At 40.1% G+C, this 16,137-nt stretch overlaps 1 protein-coding gene across 13 annotated transcripts in view; it reads right to left on the bottom strand.

The window, feature by feature from the left end:
* The window catches only part of LOC149202151 (protein MEI2-like 2), a 170,400-nt gene extending 154,708 nt beyond the window's left edge, over positions 1-15,692 (bottom strand). The window contains exons 1-6 of one of the 13 annotated variants that reach the window (XM_089403106.1): positions 15,489-15,691; positions 15,273-15,378; positions 14,873-14,971; positions 14,599-14,689; positions 14,189-14,346; positions 14,037-14,083 (exon numbers count right to left, since the gene is read on the bottom strand). The gene's annotated coding sequence lies outside the window, so the exon portion shown is untranslated. Of the gene's footprint in view, positions 1-14,036; positions 14,084-14,188; positions 14,381-14,598; positions 14,690-14,872; positions 14,972-15,272 lie in introns of all 13 variants that reach the window. The other 12 variants (XM_089403109.1, XM_089403103.1, XM_089403107.1 and 9 more) reach the window with 12 other exon arrangements.
* Positions 15,693-16,137: the final 445 nt, after the last annotated feature.

Genomic DNA, 16,137 nt, shown 5'->3' with positions numbered 1-16,137 from the left:
CTCAAGTTTTGGCCAAAGGAGTTAGATGGGGTGGAATTTATAGATTGTTAGTAGATCCCATCAAGCAAAGATCCTTGTTGACAAGTAGTACAATTTGTGTGAGCCTTGGCACAAAATATTTGGTCACCTAAGCTATGGATCTTTGTATCTCTGAAAGATATGATGGATGTATTTCCTAACTTCAAGGTGAAAAGGAGAGGGGTGTGCAACTGATGTGCACTCTGAAAGAATGCCAAGGATGCCTTCCCAAGCAATGAGCACAATTCAAGAGGGATTCATGATATAATTCATGCAAATGCTTGTGGATTGATGTCATCAACTTCATTGACATGTAATATATATTATATATTATGTTACTTTCACATATGACTCTTCTAAGAAAACCTAGGTATATTTTATGAAGACCCGGGATGAGATCTTTAAAAGGTACAGAAAGCTCAAAGCTCTTATTGAGAGCTAGACAAGTAAGAAGATGAAGACACAAAGATCAAACAATGTAGGGCATTGTACCTCTGATGATTTTAATTTATTTTGTAGAAAAGCTAGGACTAAGGCAAAATTTACAGTTCCTTAAAAACCCGCCACAAAATGGATTTGTAGAAAGAAATAACATATCCATAATAGAGACTACTAATTCTATGATTCATGACTTAGATCTACCTATGTTTCTTTGGGCAAAGGCAATGGCTTAGTATTCTATATGATAGACCTATTCTTACTCTTTACAATCCCATTCTATTGTGGGTTTTAAAGCATTGTCAACTCCCTTTTATCCTTGCTTCCTTGTAAAAGTGTCAAACTCCTTGGAAATATATTTTTGCCTCCATTTTATAATCTCACCACTTTAATCTTCTTACCCATGAAACAGGATTAGTCCCCCAAGCCCGCCATGTCCCGAATCCAGCAAATCGGACACGATTCGGGCAGATTCGAGTCTGAAAATCGAGACACGATTGAATCTGGATCGTGTCTCAATCGGGACACGACGTGTCTCAATCGGGACACGACGTGTCCCGATTTTCATATTTGAATCTGAAAATTAGGAACTTGCGCAGCGTTATAAAGGCAATTTTCTCCATTCTATTTTCACATTGAGTTGTTTAGTTTGTTGTGGGTGTTTGGGAGCAAGGAGCAAAGGGTGTGGGAGCATTTTCAAGGAGATTCAAGCAACAAGTAAGTGCATTTTCTCTCTATTTTTTTGCATTTTTATTACAGCAATTTGCATGTGCATTTTTTTTACAAATTTGTGCATTTTTGGTTTTTTTTTTACAGCATTCATGGCTCAATCAAGGGCAACAGGGAAGGGGCAAAGGAAGGGGAAGAATGTCCCCATTGGAGATGCCCCTCCTCTCCTAATTTCATCAGGGTCTGCTACAAGTCTCCCCTCTATTGAAAGTGAAGCTGCAACAACAGCTTCAAATGTTGAGGGAAGACTTCCTCCTCAAGGTAACAAATATCCCTTGTGGAAATATGTCACAAGAGAGCAAGGGCCAAGTAGCAAGGTGAAGGGAGGAGACAATGTGAGTTGGAAATGCAACTATTGCCACAATACTTTCACGAGCACATATTTCCGTGTGAAAGGTCATTTGTTGGCTTTACCAGGTTGTGGAATTGGAGCTTGTACAAAGGTGCCTTTACCAAAGAGGAAAGAAATGGAAAGAGTCCAACGTTGGTATGGAAAATGTGGCTGCAAAATCAAAAAAAACCAAGAATGATGACCCCCTTCAATTCTTGAGGAAAAGCAGCAACAAATTCCCATTTGAGAGCTCCAGTGGGGGGCAAATAGCAAAAAGAAAGGCAATTTCACTTGGTCCAATGGACAAGATTTTTCAAAAGAAGAAATGGGAAGAGCTTGATCTCACCATTGTTTTTTTCTATCAAAACTTAATATCCTTTAATGTTGCACGCTCACCTCTATTTATTGAGATGTGCCGAGCTCTAACTCAAGGGGCTCCATCAAGGTATGTGCCTCCTAGGTCAGAGAAGCTTAGAACCACATTGTTGACGAAGGCAAAAAAAGAGGTGGAAAAAATGCTTGAGCCTATTAAAGCATCATGGCCAACATCTAGGGTTAGCATTGTTTCTGATGGATGGACAGATCCAACACGACACCCACTCATCAACTTCATGGTGTCTTCCTTGAATGGTCCAGTTTTCTTGAAAGTAATGGATGCACTTGGACAATACAAGGATGCACAATATATGGGTGAGTTGTTTATTGAAGTTACTGAAGATGTAGGTGTTGATTATTGTGTGCAAATCATTACAAATAATGCACCTGTTTGCAAGGCTATTGGCATGATTGTGGAAGCTAAATATCCACAAGTGTTTTGGACACCTTGCATTCTCCATTCATTGAACTTAAGCGTTGAAATCTATTGCTTCTGATGTGCTTTGGATTGGTAACATTATTGAGGATGCAGGGCATATCCGCAACTTTGTAAAAAATCATACAAATGCCCTCACTATCTACAAGGAGTACAACAATCTATCATTGTTGAAGATTGTGGATACACGGTTTGCCTCTTCATTCATCATGTTGAAGAGGTTGAGGGAGGTCAAGACCGCTCTTGGGGCCATGGTTATTTCAAAGTTTTGGTCTTTTTGGAGAAAGACAGATCAAGTAGCCTCTAAAAGAGTGAAGGACACAGTGTTAGATGATGCTTGGTGGGAGAGGGTAGATCTACTTATTCAGATCATGGACCCTATCATTTCTTTGCTTCGATTTGCAGATACAAACCAACCCATCCTAGGAGAGGTTTATGAGGGATGGGATTCCATGATTGAGTCTGTGAGGAGCATTATTTTACAGTGAGTGCCCTGAGTATGAGACATCATCAGAGGCCTTCTTCACCACTATACAGGATATTCTTGTCAATAGATGGGACAAGAACCGCACACCTTTACATTGTTTGGCTCACTCATTGAACCCAAAATACTACAGCCATTAGTGGCTGAATGGTGGACCTTCCCGCAAATTCCCTCCTCACATGGATGGTGAAATCTCACAAGGGATAAAAGATGCATTCAGGCGGGTTTTTCAGGATAAAGCATACCTTGATGAGGTGGAGGATGCCTTTGCAGAGTTTTCCACTGGCACTAGTCGACTTGCAAGATATGATCTTATTAGAGACAGGGGGGCTAAGAAGCCCTATTCTTGGTGGGCAAATCATGGGGCAACAAGCCCTCCTCTACAGCAGTTAGCCATGAGGCTCCTCTCTCAGGTGACTTCATCCTCTTGTTGCAAGAGGAATTGGAGCACATATGGGAATTTGTATAGTGTCAAGAAGAGCAGGCTTGAGAAATCCAAGGTAGAGACAATGGTGTATGTGCACACCAACTTTCGTCATATTTACAGACAGAAGGATGAGTGGTTGAAGGGAAAAACAAAGATGTGGGATGTCTTTCCTGATGATATGGGTGTGGACAGCAGTGTAGAGTTGGCATTGGCCAACTTGGATCTCAATGTTCCAGTGCTAGAGCCTGTCACATTTGATGATGGTGATACTGTAGAGGAGTCATCCTCCACACCAGCAGATGCAGAGATGGCTTTGGATACAGAGGAGGAGAATACAACAGAAGAGAGCAATTGTGACCATGATGATGAGGACAGTGATGTTGATTTTGATGATGACTATGCAAATTGATGACTCATGAGTCATGAGTAACCTACTGCCTTGAGGCTTGTATACTTGTAGTTGTTTCGTATTTGCTATTTCTATTTCCCATTGGCATCGCACTACCTATGTAACACATTTTGATTTTGATGACTTAATGAGAAAACTACAGTATCTTTATCTTACTATCTTGTTTTTCTCCTATTGGATCATTGATGAATTGAATGTGTATTATCAGTTATCACTTATGTCACAATTGTATTTGTATGCATAATGTTACTTTGTAAAACTTACATCTAGATGAAGATCTATGTTTGAAATATATATATATATATAATGTATCCGAACGTGTCCTATTCTGAGGGGTCAATGTGTCCGTATCCGAACATGTCCTGTTTTGAGGGGTTAACGTCTCTGTATCCGACACTCGAATCCCTGTGTCAGGTGACTTAGCTTCTTAACTATTTAATTTATACAAGAGATTCGAATTATGAAACTTGTTGAGGAATTAATCCATTTTCTTCATAAAATAGATTCAACTCTTTTGAGAGCAATCATCAATAAATGAAGCATAATAAAAGCTACATAATAGTGAAGTTAACATCATGTACCCATGTACATATGAATATATCTAGTCAAGAATCTCTTTATTTATGCTCATTACATAAGAAAGCAATCTTGGCATGCTTGCCAAGTGCACAATTCCTTCCCACTCTGATCTTCTCAATCTTGAAGTTTAGCAATCACTACATCATCTCATTCAAGATAGGCAATGCTCCATATTATAAGTAAACAAGATGTTGTGTTGAAGCTCGCACAAGTTATGCACTAGTGTTTTCAATGGATCTACCAAAACCCTCTACAAAGCACCCTACCAAACACTTATGGCCAAAACTCTACTAATATCCAAGGACCTCTTCTGGATTATGACTTGTTGATCATTAAATTCAACAACACATCTAATCTCTATCATAATGAAACTAAAATTAAAAGCTTAGTCAAACCAAGAACATATATAACACCATCAAGCTCAACAATGTCACATAACGGCATCTAGAATCAGTTGGATCCCACCAAAAGCCTTCTTGTCAGAGGTCATATCTCCATATTCTCGACAGTTCACATACCATCCAACCCTAAACACAGTGTTAGATGAATGACATTAAACCATCGATAACACCATATTAAACTTGGATACGAGCTCATCCACTCCATATGTTTCTCCACTCCCCACTAACTACGACTATCACTATGGCTTGCCTTCCCCATCACAATACACTAAGAAGCATAGTGGTTGAACATTTGGCAATTGAAACACTTGACATAGCTTATATCTTTCTTGCCCTGATTCAAGGATCCTAAATTCTCTTTCTTTCCTCTCTTACCCTTTCGTAGGTTCTCCTTTCTTCATGCCCTTCCTCATTCTATTAATGAGGGCTAGGTCCTCCTCTTCCTCCTTTACACTTGCAACTATCTCCAATCTTAACTCCTCAACAAAATCATCTTGTGGCTTCTCAAAAGTGGGAACCTTATCTTGGGCACAAACACCACAAACAAAAGGCAACAAAGAATATGAAAACCCATTCATGGGATTTCAAGACCATGTGTACCAACTCTGCACTCTTGACCTCTTCTCCAACGATTTCAAGTGGATCACATAATCTTCATCAACTAATTAGCTATAGCATCTATCTTCCATATTTGTGGCTTTGCGCTTAATCCTTTAGAAGCATCCTCCAATTCATGTTATCACTTTGATAAAGTGACTAGAGCATTTGACATCTCCTTATCAATTATCTTTCAAACAATGTGAGGAATCAACTTCAAGTGATCCTTCACTAAGTCAAGAATGACTCACTTTGCCTTGAACATATTCCTGTTAGATTCCATTAATTGCACAAAAATCAATATGTTATACAATATTTGTCTCCACGAAAACCCTAAGATCAAAAAACTATAATAGATGCCATAACCTAAACTTTCATTGTACAAATTAGAAGTCCCCTACCAAATGAGATGACCTCAAATACCAAGACTTGTCATTGTTGCAACTCCAAGAACTCCCCTAGACCAAACAAATCAACAATTTGAAACAACCTATCATAAGTCCAAAGTGCTTTTCTCAAGCACAAATCTCAAGCCTCTCACCCTTAAAACCTTCTAACAACTCCTTATCCCTAGTAGAAGCCTTACCATCTAGACACAAATTCCTAGAAGGTTTCAAAAATATGCTCTTATAGGATGTTAAATTTCAATACTTGGTAAATATACCTACACATTGTTAATCTTAGAAAAATGAAAAACTTAAGAAACTCATAAAATTATTTCTATATTCTACACCTCAAAACACATAAGCTACTTGAAATGTACTAACAACAGCTAATAATAAATTGTAGGGGAGCATGGCAAGGCGGCTAAACCCTAGCTGCGTTTGCCCTGTTTCGTGCCTCCCCTCATCGTCCTACCATGGCATTCCTATCAGCATTGCTCTGTCTGGCGTGTTGTTTTTTATGTCGTAATTTTGTTGAAAGGATTGAGAGGGTTGTGAGTTGGGCAACCCACCTGCTCATGGCTTCAGACCCCTTTTCTACTGATGTCGAGTCTCATTTGCGCATGATGCAAGGGCTTTTCTTGGGATTTTTGCGTTGGAGACTATTGGTGCCGCCATGCGTAGTTGGTTCTTCGTTGTAGGTTCCTTGCGGCCACTGCTTCAACGGGGTCTCTGTTGCCATCAATGTTTTTAGCACTTGGGACTTTATGTTTGGGTTTCGCTGACACCATCTCCTTTCGCCGTCACTTTTTCTTTCTTTGGTGCCAATTTGCATGCCTAGTTGTGGCCAGTGTTTCTGTGGGGCATTGTCACTCACCATTGTTGCTAGTTCGACCTCTTTGTTTTCTTAGCACTATGGAATGAGTATATGTTTGAACCGTTTTGGGATTTGGTAGTATGTGGTTTAACCCAACCGAAAATCTTTTTGCTGGGGATTTTTACCCATTTTTGTAATGTATTGATGTCTGTTTTGGGCTTTATTTTTGTGGCCCCTTTGGGGTTTCTTCTTTGTCGAGCCTACATGCCCTATAATTTTGTTTTTTTCTATTTTGTGGCCTAGGGTTTTCAACCCCTGGGGTTTATAGTTATTTTGCCACTTGTAGGATCTAGGCAAATCCTAGTGAATCCACTATAGGTCTATATGTAAAATGTATTTTTGTCACACAAATATGAATGAAAATATGGTTTTTTCTAGGAAAAAAACCTAATAAGAAATTGTTGTTGATTTTGGGTAGTAGCATCGGATGTGCTCTAGCTCTAAAATTTTGTGGAGGGGCTAAAACACATGAGATCTCCAGAACTTAGAAATCGTTTGGAGAAATTCCACCCGGATGAGGAGTTATTAAAATAATTAATATTTTTAATGAGTTCCTAAGTCTAAATTTAGGAAAATAAAAATATTAATGTGTATTAATAAAAATATGGGTGAGAAGGTTCTAAGTGATGAGGATCAAGCCAGTTCTAATCTTAGTTGTTGATTAGAGATTAGATCACGATCGTTGATTCATCAACAGGAAAAGTATAAGAGGAGGCTTGAGGGTCAGTTGGAAACACATCGAATTGATCAAAGAGTTTGATTTTTCTGGGTGAGGTTTGTTGAGAAAATCGAGCTAGTGATCTGAGTTGCAGTGAGGGGCAGTTCGGCAAGGGAACTTCAGTCTGAGGCTGAAGAATACATAGCAGAGAAGCAGAGCAACACTGGGAGAGACAACGAAGTCCTAGAGAGGGTGACGCAGAGGCCATAGGGCTGACACAGGTGACGCGGAAGCCGTAGGGGTTGACGCAAGCCCTTAAAGGCAGCACTGGGGAGATTTTGTGGGGCAGAGAGGGAGTAGTTCAGCAAATCGACTTTTTCAGCAAGGGAGGCTCACTATGGGGGTGACGGAGTTGCTAGAGGAGGTGACACAGTTCCAGCGCAAAGCTTGGAGCAGCCATCGCTGCCCAACACTGGGAACAGTCGAGTCATCTGTGGTGTTTAATCATCCAGTTGTTGAATTTGCCAGAATATCTGACTCTGGATAGAGGTACTTCTGCCAAGGTTTTTCTTTGTTGGGTGAGCCATATCTAGCACCCTAGTTGTATTCAAGAATCTGCTTAATAATACAAACCCTCTATATGATACACCGGTTTTCCCAAATTGGGTTTTTCCGAGGACGATTGTCCAAAAATAATGGTGTCCCTTGTGTGATTGTCTCAGTATATTTCAGTTCATGATCTATATGTATGTGTAGGCTGCAATAGTGTTTTACATCGATATTTATGTAATTAAATAACTTGTTAATGCAAAGAACAAGTAGGAGATGTTAAACCAGTAATTGCAGTAGGGGTTTCTGATGTATAGATTCAGAAATTTTCACATGGTATCAGAGCAATTACAGATCATAAGCGATTGAAGACACCAGCCAAGAAATCCGGAGAATTTGCAGCAGAAAAGCAATTGTCCCAAGAGACGTAGAAGGAGTGACACAGTGCAGAGAAAGTGATGCAGAGGCTCACGCAGTGCCTGCATCAGCACTCCAAGCCAAGTGGAGGTGACACAGTAGTTGGGAGGAGCTCACGCAATAGGTGCGTCAGCCGTCAAGGCCAGCGCAGAGACAGAGGGGGGCAGATCAGGGTCACGCAAAGCCACGTCATCTTTCTGAGCCAGGAAGGATTGACGCAGTGGGCCAGGAGGCGTTGATCCAGCCCACGCAGTGATTGCGCAGAGCCTGAAGGGCTCGGATTCTTCAAGTTGCCAAGGCTAAGGAAGCTAAGTAGATTTTTCGATTTGAGGAGCTGATGGGACGCTGTTTTTGTTGGTGCAGAACAGTGTCTAAGGACACTGTACCAAGGTAGACGGAATCATTGCCTTGACAAATTTATAACCAAGAAATCTAGATCCGGGTTGCAGAAGCAAAGGAGGATTGGAGAGGAGCGAATCGACAGTTGGCCGAAGGATTTCCAAGAGGGAAATCAAGACTCAGAGGGAGTCTAAAGAGGAGTTGTTCCTTAGAGGGTTTCTTGCGCCCAAGGAATCCAAATCCAAGTCTTGCTAGATTGACAACAGGAGAGGGAGAAGAGAACCAATTCTATTTTTGAGCAGAGATGGCAATGAATGAGTTGAGGGATCAGGACAGATTGGACGGAGCTTCCAATTTTGTCATCTGAAAGGCTAGGATCCTGGCAATCTTAGATAAACATCGCATCAAGGACTGTGCCTTGAAAGTGGTTGTTCTTCCAGTTGACACTAATGCAGCACAGCAGTACGAGGAGGCCCAGGCGAAGGCCAAGTGCATGATCCTAGACAGGGTCAAAGATCATGTAGTACCACACATTGCTGAGAAGGACACAGCAAGAGAGATGTGGGAGACCCTAACCACCTTGTACCAGGGCTCTTCCGTGCAACAAATGATGCTATTAGAAAATCAGTTGGGACAATACCAGATGCAGAAAGGAGAGGATATAGATCATGTCCTTCTCAAGTTGCAAGGGATTCACGACCAGCTAACTTCCGTGGGGTCTACACCAGATCCAGAGTTCATGGTCAAGATTGCCCTGAATGCAGTCACCGAGGACTGGGAGACATTTATCCAAAGTATCTTGGGCAGAGCGACTCTCCCCAATTGGGAGGAGATGTGAGCAGCTCTTCGACAAGAAGAGCTCAGGAGGTTGACCAAGGCAAGAAGTAGTGGCAAGGGAGCCCGAGTTAAGGAGGAGGATGCAGCACTCGCATCAGTAGGACAGCAGGGGCAGCAAAAGAAGAAGAAGAAGGACATCACCAAGGTCAGATGCTTCAACTATGGGGAGCTGGGACATTATGCCACTCAATGCCCCAGGAAGAAAGGCAAGGGGGAGGCTTCTGACTCAAAGGCTGCTCCAACAAAGGCAGACAAGGATGTCGAGGATGACGATTGTGCCATGAGTGCTCATGCACCTCTGGAGAAGAGGTGGGGCGATATAGAGTTGTAGTCGAGAGTACTACATGGAGGGTAGGATCCTTGAGGTGCCCAAACTCTTGGATCACATAGACTACGGGAGCCCTTAACGACAATAGCAAAGTGACGAGTGTCAGTTGGAGCGAGGTGTGATGGAGCGACAGTGGCAGAGCTAGAGTGCCAAAGTCTGAGGCAGCGCAGTGGATGTTGTAGCAGTGCGAGAGGCACAAAGCAGTTTGCAGCAGCGCAGTAGCAGCAGAGGGTCAGCACAGATTAGTAGCAGAGGTAGCTTCAGCATCACAAGGCATCCATACTGACCAACATGTTAGTGTTTGGGTGAGTTTTCAGTTGCTTACTTCTCAGCAACTGAGTTGCAGTGCAGCAGTTAGCAGTGGCAGTGCTATGGGCAACATGAGGCAGCGTTTTGAGAGGGAGTTGTAGTACAGATGTAGCAGTGGCAGTGGCAGAGTCATGGGCAGCAGTACAGGAAGTAGCAGTGCAGTGGATGAAGGGCATCAGGCCAAGCATCAGCAGCACAGAGGACTGATGCAGTGGATCAGTGTAGTACTTCTATTGAGAAGTGTTACTAGAGGACATTCCTCGCTAAGAGGGAGTGTTGATTTTGGGTAGCATCAAATGTGCTCTAGCTCCGAAATTTTGTGGAGGGGCTAGAACACATGAGATCTCCAAAACCCAGAAATCATTTGGAAAAATTCCACCCAAATGAGGAGTTATTAAAATAATTGATATTTTTAATGAGTTCCTAAGTCTAAACTTAGGAAAATAAAAATATTAATGTGTATTAATAAAAATATGTGTGAGAAGGTTCTAAGTGATGAGGATCAAGCCAGTTCTAATCTTAGCCGTTGATTAGAGATTAGATCGCGGTCGTTGATTCATCAACAGAAAAAGTATAAGAGGAGGCTTGAGGGTCAGTTGGAGACACACCGAATTGATCAAAGAGTTCGATTTTTCTGGGGCGAGGTTTGCTGAGAAAATCGAGCTAGTGATCTGAGTTGCAGTGAGGAGCACTTCAACAAGGGCACTTCAGTTCGAGGCCAAAAAATACATAGCAGAGAGACAGAGCAACACCAAGAGAGACAGCGCAGTCCCAGAGAAGGTGACGCAAAGGCCGTAGGGGCTGACGTAGGTGACACAGAATCCGTAGGGGTTGACGCATGCCCTTAGAGGCAGCGCTGGGGAGATTCTGTGGAGCAGAGAGGGAGCAGTTCAGCAAATCGACTTTGTGAGCAAGGGAGGCTCACTGTGGGGGTGACGTAATTCCAGCGCAGAGCTTGGAGCAGCCATCGCTGCCGAGCAGTGGGAACAGCAGGTCATCTGTGGGGTTTGATCATCAAGTGGTTGAATTTGCTAGAATATCTATCTCCAGATAAAGGTACTTCTGCCAGGATTTCTCTCCATTGGGTGAGCCATATCTGGCACCCTAGTTGTATTCAAGAATTTGCTTAATAATACAAACCCTCTATATGTTGCACCGGTTTTCCCGAATTGGGTTTTTCTGGGGACGATTGTCCAAAAATAACAGTTTCCCTTGTGCGATTGTCTCAGTATATTTCAGTTCATGATCTGTATGTATGTGTAGGCTGCGATAGTGTTTTACATCGATATTTATGTAATTAAATAACTTGTTAATGCAAAGAACAAGTAGGAGATGTTAAACCAGTAATTGTAGTAGGGGTTTCTAATGTATAAATTTAGAAACTTTCACAATTGCAACACTCAAAAAATCATCTCTACTTTCTTTATTAACTTGAGAAAGAAAAGAAATCAATGCACACACTCTCTCTAGTAAATTCAATGAATAACAAATGCAACAAGCAACCTCTACCATTACACCCTACTTAATCATGCTAAAGTGCACCCCAACTACATGCAAAAGTTCCCTAGAATAGAGCATCTTATTCCTAGAATAATGCACCTGAGTCTAAAACTAGAAACATCATCTACCATGCACTTTTCCTCTAAATTAAGATCAATAATTTATTGATAAAATGGTGTCTAAAACAAGCACAAAATCTAAACTATTAGAGATGAGACAAGATCAAAAGAGGGAGCATGCACGTGTATGCACCACATTCACAAACCATTCTAAAACTACACCTCTACCCCAACTCAATCTCTATTATGTACATAAATAAATGCTATAGGCATTACTGAAGAATGCAATCCAAAGGAGAATAGCTATCAAGCAACCAATGAACTCTACCACCCTTTGGAATTGGGCTAACCCCCTCTCCCTTAAAGGCACTATTGCAAGCTACAACAATCCCTTCTTATTTGGGGTGGCCTTTATGGAAATAAGGCCCCCATTGAATCAACCATTAAGCTCAACTCTCAAGTGGTCAATTCCAAAGAAGATTATTTTAGTTCTAAAGTAACAATCTGTCACTTCAACTATTTTTGTCAAAAGGTAGATATTCACTCTTGTATTTCAAAGTCCTTGAAGCACTTTTTGCAAGTGCATACTATTTTATTGGTGTGTGTTAAAAGGTTTTTCATTGTGGAATTTTCAAAAGTTAAAATCAAAGAGACATTATGCAACAATTCCTACTTTAGGGGTTGCATTGCATTGTTCATCTAACTTTGGCATCGATTCTTTCATCCCCTAACAAAGGTGTTATCCTCTTCCACTTTGGGTGAGGAGTCCAGAAGTCCAAACCTCCCTCCAGATTTTTGCAATGAGGATTCTTGTCAAGAAATCAAGGAGTGTCTTGAAAGTCTTATTTTGATCACCCTTGAGTCTATTTTTAGTCGTTCTCCACCTTTGCAACAATTTATATAGAGAAGGATGTGGGTCCAAACCTTTCATAGGATATTCTTTTGGATGTTGGTGGTAAAAGCTGCAATCAAACATTGGACTATGAACAGGTTTGTTTCAAGTGCAAATCTTGCTTGAAATTAGTCACCTGACCTCTACTTGTCCCAAGCAAGTTTCTAAGGTTGCCCCTTCAAAAGATGCAATCAAAAAGGCTAAGAAGAAAAGCATGACAACCTAGTGAAGCATGTAGAATTGCAACATCATATCACCAGTTCAAAAGACACAAAACAAGAGAGTAAGTTGGTGCAAATTAACCCACCACTTCATGATAATCATTGACAAGATGAGATAGTTCATCCTAAAGGAGATGAAGTGTAAAGATCATCCAACTAATCTAGTGGACAAGTTCAATTGTAAATCGCTACTTCCTTTGAAGGTCATCCTAGTGAGTATAATGACCCACCGAATATCGTTCCCCAAGAGGAACGAGAAGGGAAATAGATTGAATTTTTAAAAAAGTAATAAAAAGGGCAAGAATCTTGTGGATTTTGTTGAAGAAAAAGTTATTCTCACCAATCAAACCTATCTAGGAAATTAAAAGAATTTAGATTGGGCAAGACATATTTAAGTTTTGTGTAGGCACACTTGATTCCATCTTCTTGTAAATGTTTTCCATAAAAGTAGGTAGTTTGGAAATCCAATTTATCTGCGACATTCCATGTTTTGTGCTATATTGTCAATCAGTTTGTAACCCTTACTAAAAATTTAGGCGATTGGCCTTCTCAAACAATATAATAAAGAAAAATAAACGCAAAAATTCTAGCGATTGGCCTTCTCAAACAATATAATAAAGAAAAATAAACGCAAAAATTCTAGCATTTAATATGAAAATATTTCTACTTTCTATTAAAAATAAAATTAAGCTTGAAGTTAACAAAGGCTTGTATACTTGATTTCCTTGTTTGCTAATTTTCAACAAGGGACTTTAAATTTTTCAAAATTTTCCATACATAAATAGTTTGCACAATTGACTCACAAGTAATTAAGATGGTCATTGTTATGCCTATTAAATCACACCCAAAAGTAAATAGAGTAATCCATAACCAGAAAATGAGTGTGCATCCACTAAGTCAGAAGATCAAAACACAACACAAAAGCTAAAAGTATAAATCCCACGAGCTACAATCAAATCCACAAAAGAATCACCAAATTCTATGTGCATAAAAGATGTCTACTGGTAGGAAAATTTGATAAAATACAATAATCCCATGAATATGAGAATATGAACAGTAAAATTATCATACCCATGGGGTGTTTTGATGATTTTTAGTATACAAAAGCCAGCCATTTTTCCAACTTTAAAAATATCAATTATATCAATTCTTTATTGAAATTAAAGAAAACATAGAAGTATCTGATAGATTTTTAAAGGTGACTTCAGTTGTAACTTTTCTTTCGAAAAAAAACTTTTTGACAAATTTGTGCTTCAATTTAAACATAAACTTGAGCCCTGTAAGTCATTTTCCATTCTCATTACTGCATTCAGACATCTTCGTCCCTCTGGTTTTCAGAAGCAAAAAACTATAACAGTATGCAGTTGCACACAATCAAAATGATCAGCAATTTGCAAACAACCAGCATAATTTATCAACATATAAATTCCACTGAGAAAATACCGTGAAATTTATCTTACAAAATGTGCACCCCGAACAAATAAGATGAGCTGCAGAGAGTTAGCAAGAGATATAAGAAAACAGTTGAAGCAAGGGAGATAAGTCACAAGGATATGCCATCGGAATTTGTTGAAGTATAGCGACAATATAGTTACCTGCTCTCACCCGGAGTCAGAAATTTGCGATCCAAATCGAACAAAACAATGAGATGATGTCATAACAGTGTACAAGAGTGAACAATAGAGCAAAATTGACTGCGTTGGGATGTCTAACTGCAAACCGAGAATTGTTCTCAGCGGGCTTTTAAATAATTCTGCACAATCAATGTATTCCAAAAGATAATGACACTGGCCGTGTCACGTGTTGAAGATGTCCTTAGTCAGGACATAATCTAAGAATCTTTAACAAAAGCTGATAATATTTCAAAGAACAAATAACATATTATCCGAAAAACTTCAGGTAAGTATGATTTTTCAAAATACCAATTACACATTTGGAAAATAGATAATTTTCAAGGGACGTACAAATTATTCAACCGATGAATTTTCACAGAAAAAATTGGCACCTGGAATCAAGAGTTTGATCGGGAAAAAAGGAATCAATATCTTCGTCTACAGATGAAAGTAATAGCGAGTCATTTCCCTGACTCGGTCTGCCTGAAAAACATGCAGTCCATAAACCTTCATTCGTTAAACCCTGCGAAAATAAATCTATTAACCTTTTTAGTGCATCTAGATTTTTCTTTCCGCAAGAAGAAATCTACTCTGCCAACTTGGACATGCATAAATACATAATGGAAAATAATATAGAATACGCTAAAAGCAAACAATATGGCTTACTGAAAAACAGAGTTTACACGCGTCCTCCTGCGAGAATCTTCAGTCGACAACTTAGCAGTATGAAATTCACCTTACCGATCCAAGCCTGAAACTGAAGTGCTGTCAATCCGTACGGCTATGTAAATTTACAGTCTGATTCTTACACATCCCACTCAATTCGGTAGTTCTACGCAAAATTCAAAAACCGAAAATGCCCTAACCGCAATCGATTTCGTTATCTACTAACCCTGCATTGTTTTAATAATAAATAGGAAACAGAAAAGCTCAAATCTTTTAAAGAAAAAAAATATAGTTTCAGTGCGGCCACGAACGTGTTCAAGTCTGGCTAATTCAAAACAGCATTTGCGGTCAAAGTATCTAAAAAGAAGTTGCAGAAATTTAGCGTGCACACGCAATCTACCTGATAATTCGAAAAATGTCGACCAATTCTCTCCCGTAATTTCATGCTAGAATGAAGAATCCACGCATACCCGACGAGCCTCCCCGTTTAAGGCCCGAGACCCATCCTGTATTTCATGCATAATTAACCATAAGCAAACGCCGAATTCCTGGGATCGGACTGCTAATCTAGGGTTTGGAAAGAATCATTTGCTACCCCGCCTAACAATTTTGTTACCGAATTATGGATCGACGGAGCGCACGAGTTCGAGTCCCGAGCATAACCGCAATATTCATTATCATCGCCTGACCACAGTTGCTAGGGACTTCGTGGGATTCGAACCCGGATTCAACGGCATTGAATTTCTATTCGGCTCTGGGTAACAGAAAAAAAAAAAAAAAACGAGAAATATCTGTACCAAATGCTGCCATGCTACTCGCGGAATTGAAACCCTTATTAAATTCCATTGTATAGGGAATTGAGATCCGTTTACATGGTTGCAACAAATATAAATGCGATTTTTTTGGGGGGAGGACACACTGATGTATGATTGAGTGTACCTTTACATCATTTAAGTGGGCCACTTTCGAATTATATTTCGCCACGTGGACGACTGTGAAACGTCGCTTTCGTCAGTAGAGAACAGACACGTATCGTTGTCCCCACTAGGATCTTACGGGATAACACAGTAATCTGGATAGATATTGAGTAACCCATATTCTAAACATTCTACAAAACAATATTTATATTCAACTTGCATTATTGTAACAAAGCAACATATAAAATATTAGCCAGAATCTCATTTGTGCCAGGGAAAATTTGTCCCCCCTGACATCTTTAGAATCTGTGAAAACCAATGGTTTAAAAAACCGGTCAGTGGCATTGA

Source organism: Pinus tabuliformis, chromosome 2_1, assembly GCF_031772625.1.
Source record: "Pinus tabuliformis cultivar Carrire ecotype Pingquan chromosome 2_1, CPIR1, whole genome shotgun sequence".
Classification (NCBI taxonomy): Eukaryota; Viridiplantae; Streptophyta; class Pinopsida; order Pinales; family Pinaceae; genus Pinus; species Pinus tabuliformis.
This window is presented reverse-complemented; position numbering and strand designations above follow the sequence as displayed.